The sequence below is a fragment of the Patiria miniata genome, unplaced genomic scaffold (genome assembly GCF_015706575.1).
Source record: "Patiria miniata isolate m_02_andy unplaced genomic scaffold, ASM1570657v1 HiC_scaffold_3, whole genome shotgun sequence".
Lineage (NCBI taxonomy): Eukaryota > Metazoa > Echinodermata > Asteroidea > Valvatida > Asterinidae > Patiria > Patiria miniata.
The window spans coordinates 35,532,150-35,552,341 of NW_024037069.1; the positions used below are offsets into that span (position 1 = coordinate 35,532,150).

The window sequence follows — 20,192 nt, forward strand, 5'->3', positions numbered from 1 at the left end:
GCAAACTGTGAATGATCATGAAGAAAAGTCTGACACTCTATAGGGCATGCACTTTTACCTTTTTACTTTTAACAGAATAGGATGGACTTTCTGTATGTAGGCATTGCGAGTTACCACATGAACACAAGACCTATTCGCAATGTTCACTTTGCAGTATTAGATGGACTCAAATCTTGAAGCAATGGACTCTTGTGGTCTAACAATAGATGATGATTCAAGATCACTCCATCCAGCGTGTGATCCACACTGCAAGCATGTAAAGGTTTACATAAATATGGTACAACTACTGTTCTGCTGAATGTGCACAGCCAAGCAACTTGGCATGGGAGCTTGACGTAGGACGATCGAGAGTCCCGCCTTCTCTCTCTCCGTCACCATTGAGGAGTCAACAGAGTAAGACAATGATGACAAGCAAATGCCTCACGGATGAGACCCATTCATTCTGATGCATCTTGACGACTCTTCCTTTGTCTTGTTAGCAAAATTATAGCTGCATCCAAATCACATGGCTGCGGCTTGCACTTTTACATTGGTCAGCTAAAGCCGCTTCTCATAGACTTGTGTGCTATGCCAGCCATAGCCAATTCATTAGAACTCTGCCTGTCCAGCATGCACAGAGGTGGAACCAGGGGCCAATTTCACGACGCTGCTAAGCACAACAATTTGCTTAGCACAAAACAAGTCTGGCTTATAAAAGCAGGTTACCAACCAAAACTCCATGTGATGTATATTGCTCATGTCTAGCGTTCAACTGTTGTTTGCTTAGCAAATCACATAGTTTTGGCTGGTAACCTGCTTTTATAAGCCAGACTTTTTTGTGTTAAGCAAATTCTTGTGCTTAGCAGCGCCGTGAAATTGGGCCGGGGTGCCTGCAGGTTGGCATGTAAAAATGTAAATCAATTTGATCTTGAACTAAAGTTCAACAAGAGAAGCTGTCTTGGTGCACCGATAGATTCATGATTCTTTGTCTGCGAAAATGAGGCATTGTTGGGCTCATTGCTTTGTATACTTCTTTGGTTATTTCAGATGCCACAGTTTACAGATGCTTAAACTGAAGTGTACCTACCAAGATGAGGTAGGAAGGGTTGGAAGCATTCTCCGGTATTCTTGCATAAAATGAAGAAGAGTCACAAAAAGAGAAGTTCTTTCTGAAGACAATGTACTAAGTTCACTTTAAGCTTGGAGCTATAGTTCCATGCTTTAAGACTGGAGCTTAAAGATATAGTCCATCATTTGTAATTTGTGCATTTTGTTCGTTTGAAGCAACAAAAGTGTTCAAAATCTAATGAAGGATACTGAACAACTAACCTGAAGAACTTTCAGCTCAGCTTCAGCTGTATATTCCGAGAAAAACAGCATTCTAGGATCTCAATTTCAAATCAAAAGTTGCTGAATCATGTTTGAATTCAGCGTCCGAGACGCGTTCTCACTGAGCCGATTGCAGCTATACGCGATGTCGCGCACAGATCCGACGAATCATAGCAACCGCGCGCGCGTGTGCGTCGTGCCAATGCTTGCGCGCGCTTCGCCAAATAACAAAACGAACTACTAATTTAAATTTTCCTACGATGTGTCTTAAGACGCACCATTGGAAAGGCCTTCTTTCGTTGATTACTTCAAAATGACAGCTTGCCAGAAAAAATAATTTCACAGGGAGTTTAATCCCCTTACTATCTTTCAACCAAGTATGTTTTTCAGCAATAATTACGCCAGTTACTTTTCGGATGGCTGCAAATGATGGACTATAGCTTTAAACCAAGTCATGACTAGCAATCACAAGTAAGTCATCAAGTATCAAGTGAAAAGCTACTGAAATACAATGTAACAAAGGCACTCCTTTCTCAGTGTGCATCACCCGTTTCATGTGACAAGACTTGTGATTTGATCCACGATTTGAGTGATCGCCTTGATTACAAATCTGATTTAGTTGATTATTCAAATCGACGCAGGAAAGAGCCCAGTAGTATTGGAGACTTGCCATGCTTGTTGGAATCAACACCACTCTTCCCAATTCAGGCGAGATTGACGGTGGGCATTAGTTAAGTCTGATTTGTAATGGTGAGGACGGCACAATAGCAACCTGTTGGAAGATTAACCCTGACCCCCTTGAGTGATTTGCTAGGAACCTTCCTCACTCCTGCAAAATCCAACACCGTATGGTAAACTCTACACCCAAACTGTTGGACTCTGATTATGGTGGTATGCCTGACCCCATGTAAAGCATAATCAGTTTACTAGTGCAGTACTCACTCCAACAGATTCCAACAAACCCTGGTGTTGAGAGTTGGACCGGATGGGGATCGTTAGGGTTAGGAAACGCTTGAATATTGTATTATTAAAGGTATAAGTTAAACATGCATACCAGGAGAGGTATTGCAAAGTATACATGAATGTTTGGGGCCATACACTCTCATCTTTGTATCAAGACTTATCATAAGTCTTTTCATTTCCCAGTCCAGTCTGCGCATCCAGGAGTGGGTCAGATAATAAAAACTGTACCTGTGAGACCAAACCCCTCATCCCCAGGGGTTCCTCAGGAAGCATGCACAATATACAAATGGCAGTCAAGTCTGGTTCCCTGTATACCACAGTCAGCTATCAAGAGGTAAGGCGTAATTGGGAGCTATTTCTCTCCACATGTTTCATATCCGCTCCGTTCACAAGTAACCCCTCACCGGCAAAGAAAGTACAGTGGGGGGTGACTGACCGACCGACCGACGCCATCTTGCCTGACTGCAATTTTGCCGCGACGCGCGGCCGCATCACTAGTGTACTTAGTACAAATCCCCTGGTGTACGTGCGTTACACACAAGGAATGGTGCGCATCAACCAGCTAAATGTCCCGCCCATGGGACGTCGTTGCTAGGTACAAGGGCGCCCTCTTTCGTTGGCGCACGGAGCCCATACCGATTTATCAAGCCTTGCCTCGTAATGTTTTGACCTCTCACAGCTGTGACTGCGCAACAGAATGTCTGATGAATGTCCACCATGCGTGCACTTATGCTTGGCGGAAACATACAACATGGCATTGGGGGAGACGCATGACTTGTTGCCTACATGTAAAGTGAGTACAACCAATGGCTATCCAGATGATCCATTCAGAACTTAACTGGTTCTTTTCAGATAAAAAAATCTATCAATGTCCTCTTTTACTCAAACTGTCAATCTGTTGATTACACTCATACAGAGTCCTGAATCCTCTAATTTCAATACGATTTTGCACACTCCCTAGGGAGTTGGGGTTAACGCTGCTCTAAATTTAACGATGGCAACAGCTGGTCGATTCTGTTGATTGTTTTGATGGTTAATAAACTGTGGGAACTCAACCCAAGAGACACAGCTCATTGTCTGCATCACGACATTAACCCTTCTAGGGGAAGTCAATATTCTGAGCAATAGGTACAACCCTGTAAAACCCTGCAGGTCAGTTTCAAGTGAGGGGATATGAAGAGTTACAGTAACTGTATCACACAGAGAGTCACTGCACAACAAACAGCACTGTGGAGAGCAGTGACGTGTGACTGAATCTGCCTGCTTGCCCTGAGCTTGACCGCACATAAGAATCGTGCAGTGATTTGAAGTGTGGGTGCTTACTGTACGGGCAAAAGTGGCTTTGCAAATATTGAAGGGCTGAGAAGTGCAGAGGACTAGGAGGATTAATCGGATGTTGGTACAAATGAGGCATGTCAACAAAAATATTGATGAGGATGTCTTAAGCAGAACGGAGATCTCAGACCATCCTCTGAAAATCCTGCATGGCAGCTTCCTCGTTAGCCTCCTCCTCAGTCTCAACTCTCAACAACCTGGGAAAATAGCACATGTGGGATACGGTTAGGGGTAAGTTGTCTCCTTGTGGAAGAGACTAAGGACAATTGTCAAGGATCAGTCCTCAAATATGCATTTTTCCCTGTTCAATCTGATGTAAGATTTTGAAAACTCGGGATACATTCTCAAATGCCTTCTATCTCCAAAAGTGATTACGTAAAGCAATGCACCTACCAAGCAAATGAAAAAAAGAAGAAGTTTGAAGTCAAATTTAATGATACTTGTATGCAAATTTCACAGGTCAGATGTAACAGGGACAAAATAATGTCACTTTTGGACCCCACCTTTATAGACTGATCCTACACTGGCTGAATAGTTGAAATCAAAAACAGCACGTGCCGATATTCCTGGTATTATCTTTTATTTAAAGGATTGTGCAGAACGTTAATCCATTTGATACAATCATTGACACAGGCACTCTTAATTAGTGCATGTTTTAAGATTACGTAGCGTTTAGTTTGAACTGTGTATTAGCATTCATAGCGTGAACTTCTTTTAGTTAGTTCATTTTTTTCTACTTCTTGTTGCAGTTTCACTCCTTGCTTTCTGTGTCATGTGAATAAACACTGGAGCTCAAAGACTTATTCTTGACTTCCTCATCGTTATTGATAAATTTGGTTTGAAACATTTCCAGGACAGTACATTGGGTTTTGCCAATAACCAACGTATTTTATAAACACTGTATACTCCGTGTTGTCCCGAGAGATTGTGAGAAAAATAATCACAAACTAATCAGGTGGGACTCGAACCCATGACCTACTTACTAGTGCAGACATCTTACCACTCGACCACCGAGCTTGCTGGGGTCATCTGGCTGATATAGCAGTGGGTACCGCAACCAAACCATTTATAAGATGAGATGGAATTTGCATCGGGATGATGTAAAGTTTATATTATGATTCACTCTTCTTTACAGCTTTTCATCTCAAACACTGAGTCAATCCTTCTTAAAATTCTATGCCAAGGCAGCTAAGCCCAGCAAGCTCACTGGTCAAGTGGTTAAAATGTCTGCACTAGTTAAAAAGTTGTGGGTTGGAGTCCCAGCCGAGCAATCTTGCAAAGATTTTCTTGCCGTGTCTTGGTCAGTGCTGGGCATACAGCGCTTTTAAAAATTGCAGTGTACAAGGGCACAATCCAATTTTGAAATGTTAAGGCCTACCTTTGTGATCGCCGCCTCATGTAGCTCTTATAGCGCTTGTAAGCCAGCATGGACATGAGGGAAGAGACAAAGACGATGCTAAAGGCTAAGGCTAGGCCTTGGGCTAGGCTACTGACATGCAGACCGCGGTAGTGGGTGGGTTCTGTTGCAGGTGTCCTGGTGGTGACTGGAAGCATGTGATTGGGATTAAGGGAGCAGACTCTGAGCTCTTGATCTGTGGGAGAGATTAAGGACATTAAGGGATTAGGATTAAAGCCAGGGTGCAGACGTGCAGGTCTGGTGGAAGGTGGGTTCTTTGACGGGTGTTCTGGTGGTGGAAGCATAGGTCTGGACAAATGGAACAGAACCCGGTCTGAGAATCTGTGAGAGGGATTAAGGAGATTAACACATCTAGATAAACTGAGCATCTATCCATTGGTAGGAAAGACTAAGCAACTTCAGGGATCTTTATTACATTAGCAAACTGTGGATCCATAGAGGGCATTGAGAAGATTATCCGAACAGAATTTTGGCTGCGTCTCTGTGGGACAGATTTTAGGAGATTTAACCCGAGATCTGAGATTAAGAACTTGATCTGGACTCAGTAAGCTAATGCCTGGTTTTGTATCTTCAGGAGAGAATGAGATTATGTGTGGGATTTGGACTAACTCAACTGAATCTTGGCTATGTATGTGTTACAGAGATTGAATAACCATGAACCTCCTTATCCTCCAAAATCGGCCAGGAGATTTTGGGAAAATTTTGCACGATTCAGGAAGGTAGTGGTTTGATATTGTAAACTACCTTAGGAAATCATGAGAGTGTCTTCAGAACACTTTGGTGATTGCCAGCGGAAACAATTGGCAAATGAGTACGCGTAAATGTACAGTATGCAAGTTAATGTCAAGAACCTGTGAGATTTTACGAAAATACAGCATATCCGGGCACCATATGTAGGATCTACAACGTGTGTAATGTGTTACAGTATCTTTTGCATTTATTTTGTGTCCGACCGGGCCCATCCATTCTAGGGCAATAAATCAGTCCTTCTGATTTGAGGCGTGCGATCACACCCCCACACCATCGCACACCTAAAAGCTTCCCGAGAAGTGTGAATAATTGCACGCCTGAATTTCCCTGGACCACAGATCACACCCCTAGAAAACAACACACCTAGAAAAACCACACACCTCGAAAAATCCAGGTGTGCCTTTTTCCACACGCCTGTGATTTTCAAATCAGAAGGACTGATAAATGAGTATTTCGGAAGAAAAAAAGCATTACAATTTGCAACACATCTATATATATAAGAGAGAAGTTTACTCGCCTCCGAGACGATGTTTGCTCCTGAAAGGATCCGAAACCGCGGGCTCCCGCGGCGCCAAAATCGCTCCACGTCCGTGGAAAAATGCGGAGGGTGTCTTCCGCCGGGTCGGACACTTCGGGTCATCCTGATTTTCCCGTACGGACTGGCGATCCGTTTCGTCGATTTTTCGTGACTGCGTTTTGCGCAGGAATTTGCCGTTGTGTGCGCTTTCACGTTGACTGCCTGGCCGCCCCCTGTGCTGGCTTTTCTGTGAGTCTAGACTGTGCGAGGTCAGCGAGGTCAACGTAGGGGTTTCCTTTACATGTTCTGCAAAAGTGTTCACAGAACGGTAGTCTGGGGTGACCTTGGCAAAATATTTTTTCTCCATGGTGCGTGGCCACCAAGTGTCCCTATTCTTTCCTGTGCTTTGCTTGCCGCTCGTGCGCCGAGTGCAACGAATACTCAGAAGGACTACACATTAGTATGCCTTGCGTGGTCTGACCAATCGAAAGTCTACACTGCGTAGTACTTCCAGGCTATGCGTAAAACCGTCGATGGCAACGCGTACTGCAGCCTGCTCCACGCCCTGGAAACGAGGTTGGGTCTACGGTGCTCGCTATTTGAAGCACAAGCATGTGACGTCGCGTGATAGAGTGCTGTTGCTTCCATAATGTGTTTACAGCTCCATGCTTCCACCACCAAGGCTGAGCATTGTGAGTTCGCTGCCCGCCACGTATAATTCAGTGTCGTGTTATAATTTCGGGGGCCTGTTTGGGATCAACGAAGGAGCGATGCATTGCTTCAAATATCGCGATCTTAAACGCAGTCACAAAAAATCGACAAAACGGATCGCCGGTCCGTACGGAAAAATTAGGACGACCCGAAGTGCCCGACCCGGCGGAAGACACCCTCCACATTTTTCCACGGACGTGGAGCGATTTTGGCGCCGCGGGAGACCGCGGTCTCGGATCCTCTCAGGAGCAAACATTTCTCGGAGGCCGAGTAAAATTTGCTCTTATACTAGATGATTGAACCAACTTCAATAAAAGACTTTTTCCTCGCAGACGGTCTCCCAAATTATAAGAAGTTCAAGTTCACGTTTGTTGAAGAGTCCAATACTGAAACTTAATTATGACCTTCATCCATCATTCAGACCGTTTGTAATTTTATGGTAATTAACACTCAACATTTTCATTGCCAATGACAACTTCACGTTTGATTGCATTATGATGTATTGTCAAAACTGTACAATCAGCCTTCGCCTGTGTACTACGGTAACCTTTTCACTAATTTCCCACAATGCGACTGCCTCACAAAATGCCAATTTGACAGACCAACGGGAACATTTACAGACAGTTGCCGTGGTACATAATTATCATGTGCGTAAATCGACGGGGGACAGGGGGACCCCCCCCCCCACCCCACCCCACACACACACACACACACATTTTAAAGCGGGGACATTGTTTGGTCCCCCCCCCCCACTTTTTCTTCCCCGAATAAAAATTGTAGGCTTCTATAATGATTCTATTGCTCAGAATACCGTGTAGCTGATTCAATTACCCCAAGCTCGAAAATGATGTTTACAATATGATCTTTTGCTAAGCGTGGGCGACTAGTGCGACTAGTTGCAAAGTCGCCAATACCAAAAGGTATTGGTGGTCACGACTATCGATTTTCAGATAGTCGGGTAGTCGTCATGCAGCGACTATTGTCCAGCTAGTCGCGACTAGTGCGCCGCGGCAATAGTTTGCGCCGCGACTATTTTTCATGTGCGGGGGCCCTGGTCCGATTCATTATCAAGCTTGGGATCCAAAACCACGTGGTAGTTCCTCCTTCCTTGAAAGGCTGACGTTTTGTTCATTCTTCATGTGCGGGGCCCTGGTCCGATTCATTATCAAGCTTGGGATCCAAAACCATGTGGTAGTTCCTCCTTCTTTGAAAGGCTGATGTTTTGTTCATTCTTCATGCGGGGGCCCTGGTCCGATTCATTATCAAGCTTGGGATCCAAAACCACGTGGTAGTTCCTCCTTCCTTGAAAGGCTGACGTTTTGTTCATTCTTCATGTGCGGGGCCCTGGTCCGATTCATTATCAAGCTTGGGATCCAAAACCATGTGGTAGTTCCTCCTTCCTTGAAAGGCTGACGTTTTGTTCATTCTTCATGTGCGGGGGCCCTGGTCCGATTCATTATCAAGCTTGGGATCCAAAACCATGTGGTAGTTCCTCCTTCTTTGAAAGGCTGACGTTTTGTTCATTCTTCATGCGGGGGCCCTGGTCCGATTCATTATCAAGCTTGGGATCCAAAACCACGTGGTAGTTCCTCCTTCCTTGAAAGGCTGACGTTTTGTTCATTCTTCATGTGCGGGCCCTGGTCCGATTCATTATCAAGCTTGGGATCCAAAACCATGTGGTAGTTCCTCCTTCTTTGAAAGGCTGATGTTTTGTTCATTCTTCATGCGGGGGCCCTGGTCCGATTCATTATCAAGCTTGGGATCCAAAACCATGTGGTAGTTCCTCCTTCCTTGAAAGGCTGACGTTTTGTTCATTTTTCATGTGTGGGGCCCTAGTCCGATTCATTATCAAGCTTGGGATCCAAAACCATGTGGTACATGTAGTTCCTCCTTCCTTGAAAGGCTGACGTTTTGTTCATTTTTCATGCGCGGGGCCCTGGTCCGATTCATTATCAAGCTTGGGATCCAAAACCACGTGGTAGTTCCTCCTTCCTTGAAAGGCTGACGTTTTGTTCAGTTTTCATGTGCGGGGCCCTAGTCCGATTCATTATCAAGCTTGGGATCCAAAACCACGTGGTAGTTCCTCCTTCCTTGAAAGGCTATGTTTTGTTAATTTTTCATGCGCGGGGCCCTAGTCCGATTCATTATCAAGCTTGGGATCCAAAACCATGTTGTAGTTCCTCCTTCCTTGAAAGGCTGACGTTTTGTTCAGTTTTCATGTGCGGGGCCCTAGTCCGATTCATTATCAAGCTTGGGATCCAAAACCATGTGGTAGTTCCTCCTTCCTTGAAAGGCTGACGTTTTGTTCATTTTTCATGCGCGGGGCCCTGGTCCGATTCATTATCAAGCTTGGGATCCAAAACCACGTGGTAGTTCCTCCTTCCTTGAAAGGCTGACGTTTTGTTCAGTTTTCATGTGCGGGGCCCTAGTCCGATTCATTATCAAGCTTGGGATCCAAAACCATGTGGTAGTTCCTCCTTCCTTGAAAGGCTGATGTTTTGTTCATTTTTCATGCGCGGGGCCCCGGTCCGATTCATTATCAGGCTTGGGATCCAAAACCATGTGGTAGTTCCTCCTTCCTTGAAAGGCTGACGTTTTGTTCATTTTTCATGCGCGGGGCCCCGGTCCGATTCATTATCAAGCGTGGGATCCAAAACCACGTGGTAGTTCTCCTTCCTTGAAAGGCTGACATTTTGTTGATTCTTCATGTGCGGGGCCATGGTCAGATTCATTATCAAGTATGGGGATGTTTTTTTTCTATTTCACAATGTACATGTTTGTAAAATAAAATACGATGTTTTGTTTTCATGTATTATAATTGAATATGGTGCTTCAAACAATATCTTATTCTTTATAAATCTGTTTCGACTTTATTTTAAACAACAATCATGTAACCGTATTCAATAAATTTAAAACTCTCCTTAATGAAAATGGAAGTATCTTACAATGTACAAAAGTGTCACGTGATCGTGACTGACCGCGTCTTCTGAATCTTCTCATGCATTATGCATCTTAGCGTGGCCATTTTTGTTTATGTGGACAACTCAGTCTAGAAATCATCCTGAAACCACAAGCCTGGAAAGACACAAAGTGCGACGCACTCTGCGCATGCAATTCATTCATGTATGATGTACAAAACATGTTGCTGGCACACCGGATGCGTGCGGCATGCCTCACACAAACTGTTGAAATTCTTGTTCTTAAAAGTGTTAATTATTCAAGCATGGATTTGTAGAATTAATTGCAATTGACGATCAAGGAATTATTTGACTAATAACAACCACTTGATGTTACAAAAGTGATAGGAAAGTGCGTCATAATTCAATACGTTTTAAAAAAAAATAATAAATAAACTCCACCGACTAGTTTGTGGAGAAATGCTGTGTGGGGCCGGCGTGTGGTAAGCCTGGTGTGTGGGTATCCTTTGTGTTATGCAAACGCAGATCCACGGATGCCTTATCAGTGGTTTTAATGGATAAATAAACAATGCAATTAGTCGTGACTAGTCCACTAGTCGCGACTATTTATTGATAGTCGCCGTGACTATTGAAATTTGATAGTCGCCCAGGCCTAATCTTTTGCTCTAATTGGTTTTAGTGGTCAGAAATTGCCTCAGATCACACCACAAAAAATTGCTTTTCTATAACTGCATGTCTTCTCAACTAACCCCCATTTACATTTCACTCCCCACATTTTGATCTCCGACACTACGCCGTACCCGATCTATGATCGGGTCAATCAGCTTGTTGAAAATATTGCCAATGGATGACTATTTTAAAATTCAAATGGCTGACCTCAACTTCTGTTCAATTGATCATGCAGATAACAATTGGGTGATTTCAAAATCGGGGTCTGTGAGTATAGTCAGTGTTTGCAAAAAAACGTTTGGTACTAAAGACAGACACATAAAACGTGAACCTGGACTGGAGAGACTTGCATGCTCTACACCCACCGTTTGTGTATTTTAGGATTCCTGAGGATTGCATGTCATTATTGCTGTCGTTGCATTCCACTTGCACATCTGTGGCGCCCTCTGTCAGGAACAAGGAGCTGTTCATTGGAAGATCCCGGAATATCTCAGTCCTGTGTTGTGTTTCGGTGGTGCCGAGTGAGGTGTAACGTAATGCGCAGCTTGTTGGTCCGTAAGCCTGGGTACTACACCACTGGACAACGTGGTTGAATTCCCCCTGAGTTTTATAAATGCATACTGAGATTTGACCTGGGGGGAGGGGGGACAGAGTAAAGCATGAAAAAAGGTACAGGTTATATAGGTCATAGTTTAAGATGGAATAGTTAAGGGTACTTTTTTCAGGGGATCAGCAGAAATGACTTCAACCTTCTTAGGAGAAATCTATATCTGGGGTAAGCTAAGTCAAAAAAATGTTAAAATGTTAAACTTATAATTTAATTTGAAAAAAATTGAAAGTAAATTGCTTGTAGTAATTGATTTTGTCAACAATAATGACCAGTTAATCAAATTAGGTTTTGCCCTTCACCGACGTTTTTTAAACACTGTATACTCAGTGTGTTACCTCCCGAGTGAAAGTTGGAAAAAATCACTCGGGTGGGACTCGAACCCACGACCTCCTGCTTTCTAGTGCAGATGTCTTACCACTCGACCACCGAGCTAACGGGATCGGTTGGCCGGTTCGAATCTGATGTACATAGCAGCAGGTACCGCATAATAATGACCAGTTTACATACAGAAATGTACTTGCTAAAACTTATAACCCATATACATGTATGCATGTGCAGGTTTGAGTTCCATTCTCCGAATCGTGGAAAAAAAGCTCCCAAATATATCACCGACCATTTAACTAAATTACATCAAAATATGTGTAGCTGGATGCAATTTCACGAATGAAAACAACTAGGATTTTGTGTCATCAATTATGAATATCAAGCAAATATTCAGGACTCACCATGGCTAAGATTAAACGGATGAGCTTTGGAGCACACTTTCCCCACAATAGACCCTGCACACAAACATGACCAAAAACATCAAAATATACCATTGTTCTTGTTACAGTCATTCTCTAGAACTAAGTATTTGTAGTACCACTTCCAAACTGTAAAATCATCACATGACTGTGTACCTTTAGTATGAAATATTTATATAAGGCCGAGTAAAAAAAAGAAAGAAAAAGTTTCTCGTCCGGGTTTTTGAAAAATAGGAGGAAGAGGGGCTTTTTATTTTTTATTTTTTTCAAGATGGCCACCATTTGAAAATTTCCTGCAACTGTTGGTGTTTCCACTGTTCAAAGACACTTTTAAAATGAAAGACAAGTCGAAAAAGAGAACTGAACATATTTACAGTGTCCTTTAGAGTTGTATTGGTCTACCAAGAACAGTTTTAGGCCGTGTCCGAAACGGGCTTCCAGAGCTACAGCTACGTCTATTGTCAGCGTGTCTCCGCGTATTTTCAATGGGCACAGACCTAGACCTAGCTCTAGGCAGTTGATTCGGATGCAGCCTTAGATGCATTTGCTTTAACCGCCAAAAGTCGCGAGCGAATTCTTTAAACACATGCTCCAGCGTGAGCTAGTCTCATACCGGTGGCATTCTGGCTTTGAAGTCAGCATTTACCACATACAGTACGGCAGACAGATTCCGGTTGAATTTTCAAACGACTGTAGTCTAAAACTATCAATAGACATACATGTACGTAGTCTGGTTCCCTAGACCTGACAATTATTCCTGACGCTCACGTCTCAGCCTCGACTCCATGGGCGCGTAGATTCATCAGGAATAGTCACATTCTTTTGGTCTGGGAACCAAGTGGGTGAGTTTTGTTGCGAACTCGCCATGCTCGCACTGTCGCAGGGGTAGCGATCACACGTCGATATTATGTGGTGTACAAAGTGACCGACAGAGTCTATACTGAAAACTTCGACTCAAATATTTCGCAAGTATTTATTTTCCGATGAATTTGTGGACTTTTTCAGTGTTTTTACTGCATTTTTCAAAAATAAAAAATAATAAAAAAATCCAGGCGGCCTCCAAAAAGGAATTGGGCGGGGACGAGAAACTTGTTTTGTTTTTTACTTTGCCTAATATTGGATGGCTTTGAGGTGGATACAAGAATATATTGCACGAGCTATTCGACTCGTGCAATATTGTCATAGCGAGTGCAATATATTCTTGTATCCTTCGAAAACAAGCCATCCAATATTATTAATATTATTTAGATCAGGCTGACTTGATCCGCAAGAAGCACAATTCAAGACATCGTCTTCATTACATCTTTTTCGTTCACATCAAACGTTTTGAAGCTGCCACTGTAATTGTTAACAACAGTGCGCCTATACCTGGCCTTCTGCGTGCTGCATGCGCGCGGTGTGTTCCGTGTTCGACGGTACGCGCGCGCTACGCTCTGTTGAGTGGTTGACAACTGTGACTTTCTATGCTCTTGATCAAGCGGGAACCTGCGAAAATGCCCGGATCGACTGCAATAACAATGTTATTGCAGTCATCTTTTTATGAAAGCATACAATATGCTGATTTATTTTACCGCCGGAAGCCTGATATAAATAATAATCTATTATACTTTAGTACACTTGTACTGGTCACTGCACAATGATGTATGTTGTACTGTACTTCAGACGCAACTACATGTATGTACTGTGTATTGCATTCAATGTTGATATCATCATCACATGTACAAATATATACCTTTTATGTCATATTAATTCTATGTTTGTTGTGAATAAAATAACACACAAAACAGCTGTAGTATCAGACATAGAGAATATGTATGTACTATGACAAAACTGCAAAGGAACATGAAGAGTAGGCCATCTGTGGAACTAAAGACAAGACAAAACAAGACAGGACATGTCCCACAACAAAAGAACCTACATGTACATGTATAATCTGTTTGTAACACGCATGCTTTTCAATGGTAGAAGAATATTTCTACAAGAAGGAGAGGCAGACATGGTACAATATGTACATGTACATAGTCTCTAGCTCTGTAGTGAGCAGGCAAAGGAAACACATTTCCAAAATTGTGGGTCAAAGGCACCCTTGTTTCCCCTCCCCCACCCACCCTGGGTTTTCTACCTACAATATATATACACAATGCACATACATGTAGCTGCACAGATATCTACATGTACATGTACATTGTATGGCATGAGGTATCCAACCATAGGCACAATTTGCACAGTCCTTTGTCGTTTCTCAAAACACCCTGATACTAATCTCTATACAATCTCCCTGACCCCTGGGGTAGGGATTCCTTCCCCTGACAATGTGAGGGTATTTGGGGCTATTTGGAATTACTCGGCTGTCAATAATGATTCCTGTGTAAAAAAAAAAAAAAAAAAAACTCTGGTAGCTTCAGGGAAAGGAAAGGAAGCCGCACATTTGACTCATGCATGTTTCCCGGGAGAAGGTCAAAGAGTTGTGACTTTTCTGTAACAGTAATTGAGAATTAGTAACATTCAAAAGATTTCTTTTGGAAAGATTGCCATACCTGGCCATCACTAGTGTTTCCCTTCAGTGGCCTATCAGCCATCAGAGAGTGATAATATGTCCTAAAAAGACACATTTAGCAGGGCAAATATTGAAGTATTTACTGAGAAAACACTTAGACATTGTTAAACCAGTCTCATACGGTTTGTGCACAGGGTGACAAGTGATGGCCAGGTATGGGAATCTTTCCTTTCTTTTATTATCAGGAAAAAGTTAGGGGCCTTTTTTGGGGGTGGAGCAAAGTGACCAACTTAGCTTTTTGTTGATTTTTTTAAACCAAGTCCACGCTAGTTTTGCTTGTAAAAAAGAGGACTACATGTATACATGCACTTCCAAAACATTTTAAAATTTCAAGTGTAGTGAAACCATTGAATGCATGTACATTTCAATTTTTATGTAAAATATGGAAACTAAAAATATCTGAGTTTGGAATGTAAATCCACTGATTAACAAATTTACAAGACAAGACATAGTCTAGCAGTAAAGACCTACTTGTGGCAAGATTACCATATGCGAAGTTCACTAATTTTCCTCTGTATTGACTAACAAGCCCCCAGATAGCAATTTCATGTCATCAAAGTCAATTTGAGCAGTGAGAAAATACAAACATTTTCTTAGAAACACTTAGAATTTTTCAGTCCACTCTCATAGGGTTTGTACACAGAGTGTTGAGTGAACTTCGTATATGGAAATCTTTCCCTACGTGTAAATGCACATATAGGTACATGTACATTGTACATCAAGTTTGTATCTGAATGCTCATGACTTGTTCTTTAATTTGTGTTTTACATTGACATACAACAAGAAGGTGAAAAAGAAACACATATTCTTGGGCAAATGAACAAACACAATCAAGTTTGAGCCGTCCCACGCAGAACAGCAATACATAAGATGACTGAGCATTTCTGTTTTTGTTCAGACATATGGTAAACAAGCTGATTTACCCAATCATAATTGGGTAGAGGGCGTATTTGTGTTGGGTGAGAAAATGTGGGGAGTAATGTAAACGGGGGATTTAGTTGAGAAGACATGCAGTTGAGAAATGCAAAAGATACAAAATGAGAAAGAATAGCCTTATTAGGTTATTATCAATATCATGCAACAGCAATTCAAATTGATTTCAAAGCTTAAAGGGAATATACAACATTTGCAAACATCAAAAAATAAAACTACCAAGTTTTTGCGAAATACCTTAAAAGGATGTTGGTAAATGACAGTCTAAAGCATCCTGTAAAATTATGGCACCTGGTATACTGTCATTTTCAAGAAAAGTGGTATTTTTGTATCAATTTCCAACGCTGATCGGCCGATCAGCGTTGGAAACAACTGGCTTTTTTTCAAATACTGGCCCCAATTGACCATTGCACTTGTTTGCAATCGATTACAAACCTATGAACGGGTACGAGCCAGCTAGACTGGTTCCCTGACCTTACAATTCCCTAATGTATGTTAACTGCTCTGTTTCTTCTTTTATGGAGTCAGGGAACCAGACTACAGGAAAATGATCGTTTTTCTTGGTTTTTATAGCATTTTCGAACCCAAAACCTCCAAAAAGTCAGTGTAACTATATTTGCTTTATATTTCCAACCCCCAATTCCATCCATTTCTGAAAATTACAGCAAAAGCAAATGATGTATATTCCCTTTAAGAAATTCATTCAAAGCTTTGTTGGGAAGTGTAAATACCTGGGAAAATTGGTGTTGGAAGAGAGACTGGTGTTAAAAATTAAATCTCAAGAAATGATCTATATTTGAAACAGCCCCCAAAGAAATAAACTGGAACAACATGAAAATAATAATTAATTAATAATGTTGAAACAAACATTATGGCTTCCATGTAAATAGTCAATTCAATTTTTGTTTAATTCTCTTACCTGACAGAAAAGACACCTCACTAGATCTGTAGCTCTTGCTAGAGTCAGTCACACCATTACAGGAATCTAAACACGTCATTTGGATAACATAAACTACTGATTCACGTAAGTTGGTCAACTGAAAAGTTCCGGTGGGGATAAACTTGGCACAACGCTCGACACGGACGATGTCTTGTTTTCGAAGTAAAGGAGATCGCAGCATGTGGCTTGGATGTAAGCAGCAAGTGTCCATGTGACAACGGTGGCATTGTTTTCAGGATCCTTCTCCACGCAGACAAACACGCCATCAAAGACATCTTGAGAAAAATAAAAAAACCTTAGCATTTTAAACACATTTGTATATATACTTTGAATTGCTAATTAAAAAAAAAATAATTATCAAAGGTTTTCACTGTTCCATTTAAAACCATTGGCACTTGTGCCAAAGGATGTTGACTGAAATAAAAAAAAAATCAAAGTGTGGTATCCTGAGGCCTCTTTGATAGTTGTATTTCTTCCTTTGCGAATTGCGAGTGATATGTTTGTTTTGATCAAATTGAATGATCTTTGTGTAGTGATTACTGTTTGAAAATGTTCTTTGTTTGATTTTGAATTGTATGCAAAGTTGCGTCGGCCTATTGCAGAAATATTGACGAGAATATCAATATATTTCTTCATGCAAACTATTTACACATAAAAAGGAGTGACGTCTTAAAACAACAGGGATTTCAAAATTCAAATATAAATGCATTAAATTAATGTTTAAAATGCAGGAAAGATTCCCATATCTGGCCATCACTAATTTTCCCTTCATTGGCCTATCAGCCATCAGAAAGTGATATGTCATAAAAAGTCAAAATAAGCAGGGGAAAGTATTGAGGTATTTAATGAGAAAACGAAAAAAATGTTGCAACCTGACGCCACTTTTTTCTTCATTTATCATCTCAATGAAGGTCAGTCATTGCAAAAATGATGACAAAACATATATCTGAGTCCGAGAAACATTTCCAATTTTGTTAGGAAATACTTAGACAATTTTTTGACTCTCCATAGACTTTGTAATTGTACTCAATCGCGGAAGTGGCGTCAGGTTGTAACATTTTTTCCATTTGTTTTGATCAAGTTGAATGATCTTTGTGTAGTGATCATTGTTTTGTTTTTTATTTTGAATTTTATACAACTTCTAGCTGCGTCGGCCTATTACAGAAATATTGACAGAATATCAATATATTTAGGCGATCATGTAGTGTAGGGCCTGGTTCCTATCTAAGGGAACAAAATCCACTCTAATTAGCTAACCCTAACCCTCAAAGGGCTGTTTGGGGGTCAAGTACCAAATACCACAAAATACTACATGTTAAAATTATTGGACCTACCAAACTAGTTGGCGACATTCTCAGTAAACAGGTATGTCATAGATAGAGGGCAGGGTTTTGATTTTTTGAGGGAAATTTGGGGGTAAAATGACGATGACAGCGCGGGGACAACACGCGACCCGAAAATAAAGATGGCGATCACCGCGCAATGTACCGTCATGACCGTGAGCACGCAGGGCGCGCTGAATCGCAAGGCACAAACCGCGCAGGAAAATCATGATTTCTACCCCATAAATCTGTTCAAAATTGCAAAACGGGTGTCATGACATTAGACATGTTAGAATTGAGGAAAGTCTGCTTTTGATTGTAAAGGTGAATTTTGAGCAATAAAAAACATTTTTGACTCTAGTCTAATTTGATCAAAACAAAACAGGGCCAGGGCCCTTCACTTCACGATCGCCATATCATGCATATACTATAGGCCTATTTCCAAGTTCATGCTCCCCACAAACTACGTACACATGACATAACAAGAAGAGTCATCTTAAAACAAAACTGATTTCAAATATTAATGTATTAAAATGCATTAATGTTTAAATGCATTCATAAACAAATTAAAAGAATAAAATTTTATCACGAAACTGGGTCAACACTATTGGCCATCTTGCATTTAATTTCATACCTGGGCTGTTCGTCGCTGCAGAAGAACACATTTCAATAACGAAACCAAAGCAGATTGCTGTCGTCAACAGCATACTGGTCATGCCACAACATCGGTTCGTTAGTCCCACCAGTGGACAAAATCGCAGCAGCGGCCAAAAATGCAATTTTGGAGGAAGATTGGGAGCATTTTTTTTTAACATAAGATCCAAGCTGTATTTTGCTCGACAGCTGACTGACTGCTGCGCTGCAGATGGTGCGCGCCCGTCATGCGTTCGTTGGAGTTAAATCCAGGTTACCAGCGACGGTGTTTTTTACGAGCAAAATTGCCCGTGTTGCGTTACGCGATACGATCTATCAAAATGAGGCAAAACTTTCCACCTAGTGTTTTCAGTTATGACCTTTTAAAACATTAATTAAAAACAGAAGAAATCAGAATTTATTAGGGTTAAACCAATTACTTTACACTTTTTATTTATTGGTTCTTATACTATGTGCACAAAAACACACAAAACCCATGTCTTATTTTTCTCAGAGTGATGAAGCTTAACAGTAAAGAGAATTGTAAGACTCATTTTGTTGGATCAATGAAGACGACACCGGCACGTCCTCAAAAACGAAACACGAATAATATTCCCAGGACAATGTAAAATGATATTATGACCTTTATGATTTGTACTCACGGAACAGTTTGATTTTGCACACAAACAATCCCCAGCTGGTTCTAGTGATTGTTGGAGATGGGCGCGACTTTATAGTTTCCCCTGCCCCCCCCCCCCCCCCCTCCCCCAGCCCCTAATAACGGCTGATGAGGTTTTAAGAAAACAGCTCAAGTTCAAGATGATGTGATTTTTCCAAAGTTAATTGAGACTGCAAAAAAAAAAAAAAAGAGGCGCGAAGACAGTGGTGTAAATTTAATGAGTGGGGGGGGGGGGGGCAAAATGTCCCTGCCCCCCTCTAAAACTGATAAATCGAGAATGTGTTGAGAAATACAAACATTTTTTGGCAAATTTTTTTTTGCCCCCCTCTAGAAAAAATCCTGGCGACGCCCATGACTGCAATGGATATAAGTATTTAATTAATACATGTTTGCGTTATCCCCGCTTATTCCACTGAATGGGGGACTCTCTATGTTTAATTTTTTAAATTACAGTTCTTGATATCTTTTCTTGTTAAATCTGAAATATAAATCAGTATCATTATTTAATATGTGGAAATATAAATTGCGAATAAATCAAATCAAATCAAATCAAAAATCAAAGAAGTGAAATTCAGGTGAAAGATACAGAAACCCGCGCCGAAGTAAACTTATCATACGAAAGCCTCGAAAGGTAGTTACTTTTGAATGACATTTCAACAACAACAAAAGATAGGGAAACTGATTAGATCCATTTGATTTTAAAGTCATGGACAAAGAAATGGACCGTGGAGCAGGGTTTGAACCTGCGCCCTCCAGAACGCTCTTCCAATACATGTACGTATATACAGGGTGCGTCAAAACTGCGGAACCCAAACCCCCCAAAATATATTTCATATTTAAAAATGGATATGTAGTACCAAAAAATAATACGAAAATTGCCCAATCCGTTCAAAGCATATCACCATTTAAACGCAATTACCCTAAAACCTGTTTCGTCCAATTTATTGTGTATTCCTATTGTTTGGAACAACAAAGAAAATGACACATTTTTTTGCAACAACTGTAGAACGCAATATCTTTATTAACAATGGTTAGGCAAACAATATGATTCATAAAATCCATTTTTTTTTAAGATGAGCCTGGTGATGTCAGTTGCGCATTTGGGACGAAAGCGGTTGGGTTATTGTGTTCAATGGTGATATTCTTTGAATGGATTGAGCAATTTCAGCATTTTTTCTTCATCTAAA

At 41.2% G+C, this 20,192-nt stretch overlaps 1 pseudogene; it reads right to left on the reverse strand.

The window, feature by feature from the left end:
- Nucleotides 1-2,785: 2,785 nt before the first annotated feature.
- Nucleotides 2,786-18,565, reverse strand: LOC119738005 (annotated as a pseudogene).
- Nucleotides 18,566-20,192: the final 1,627 nt, after the last annotated feature.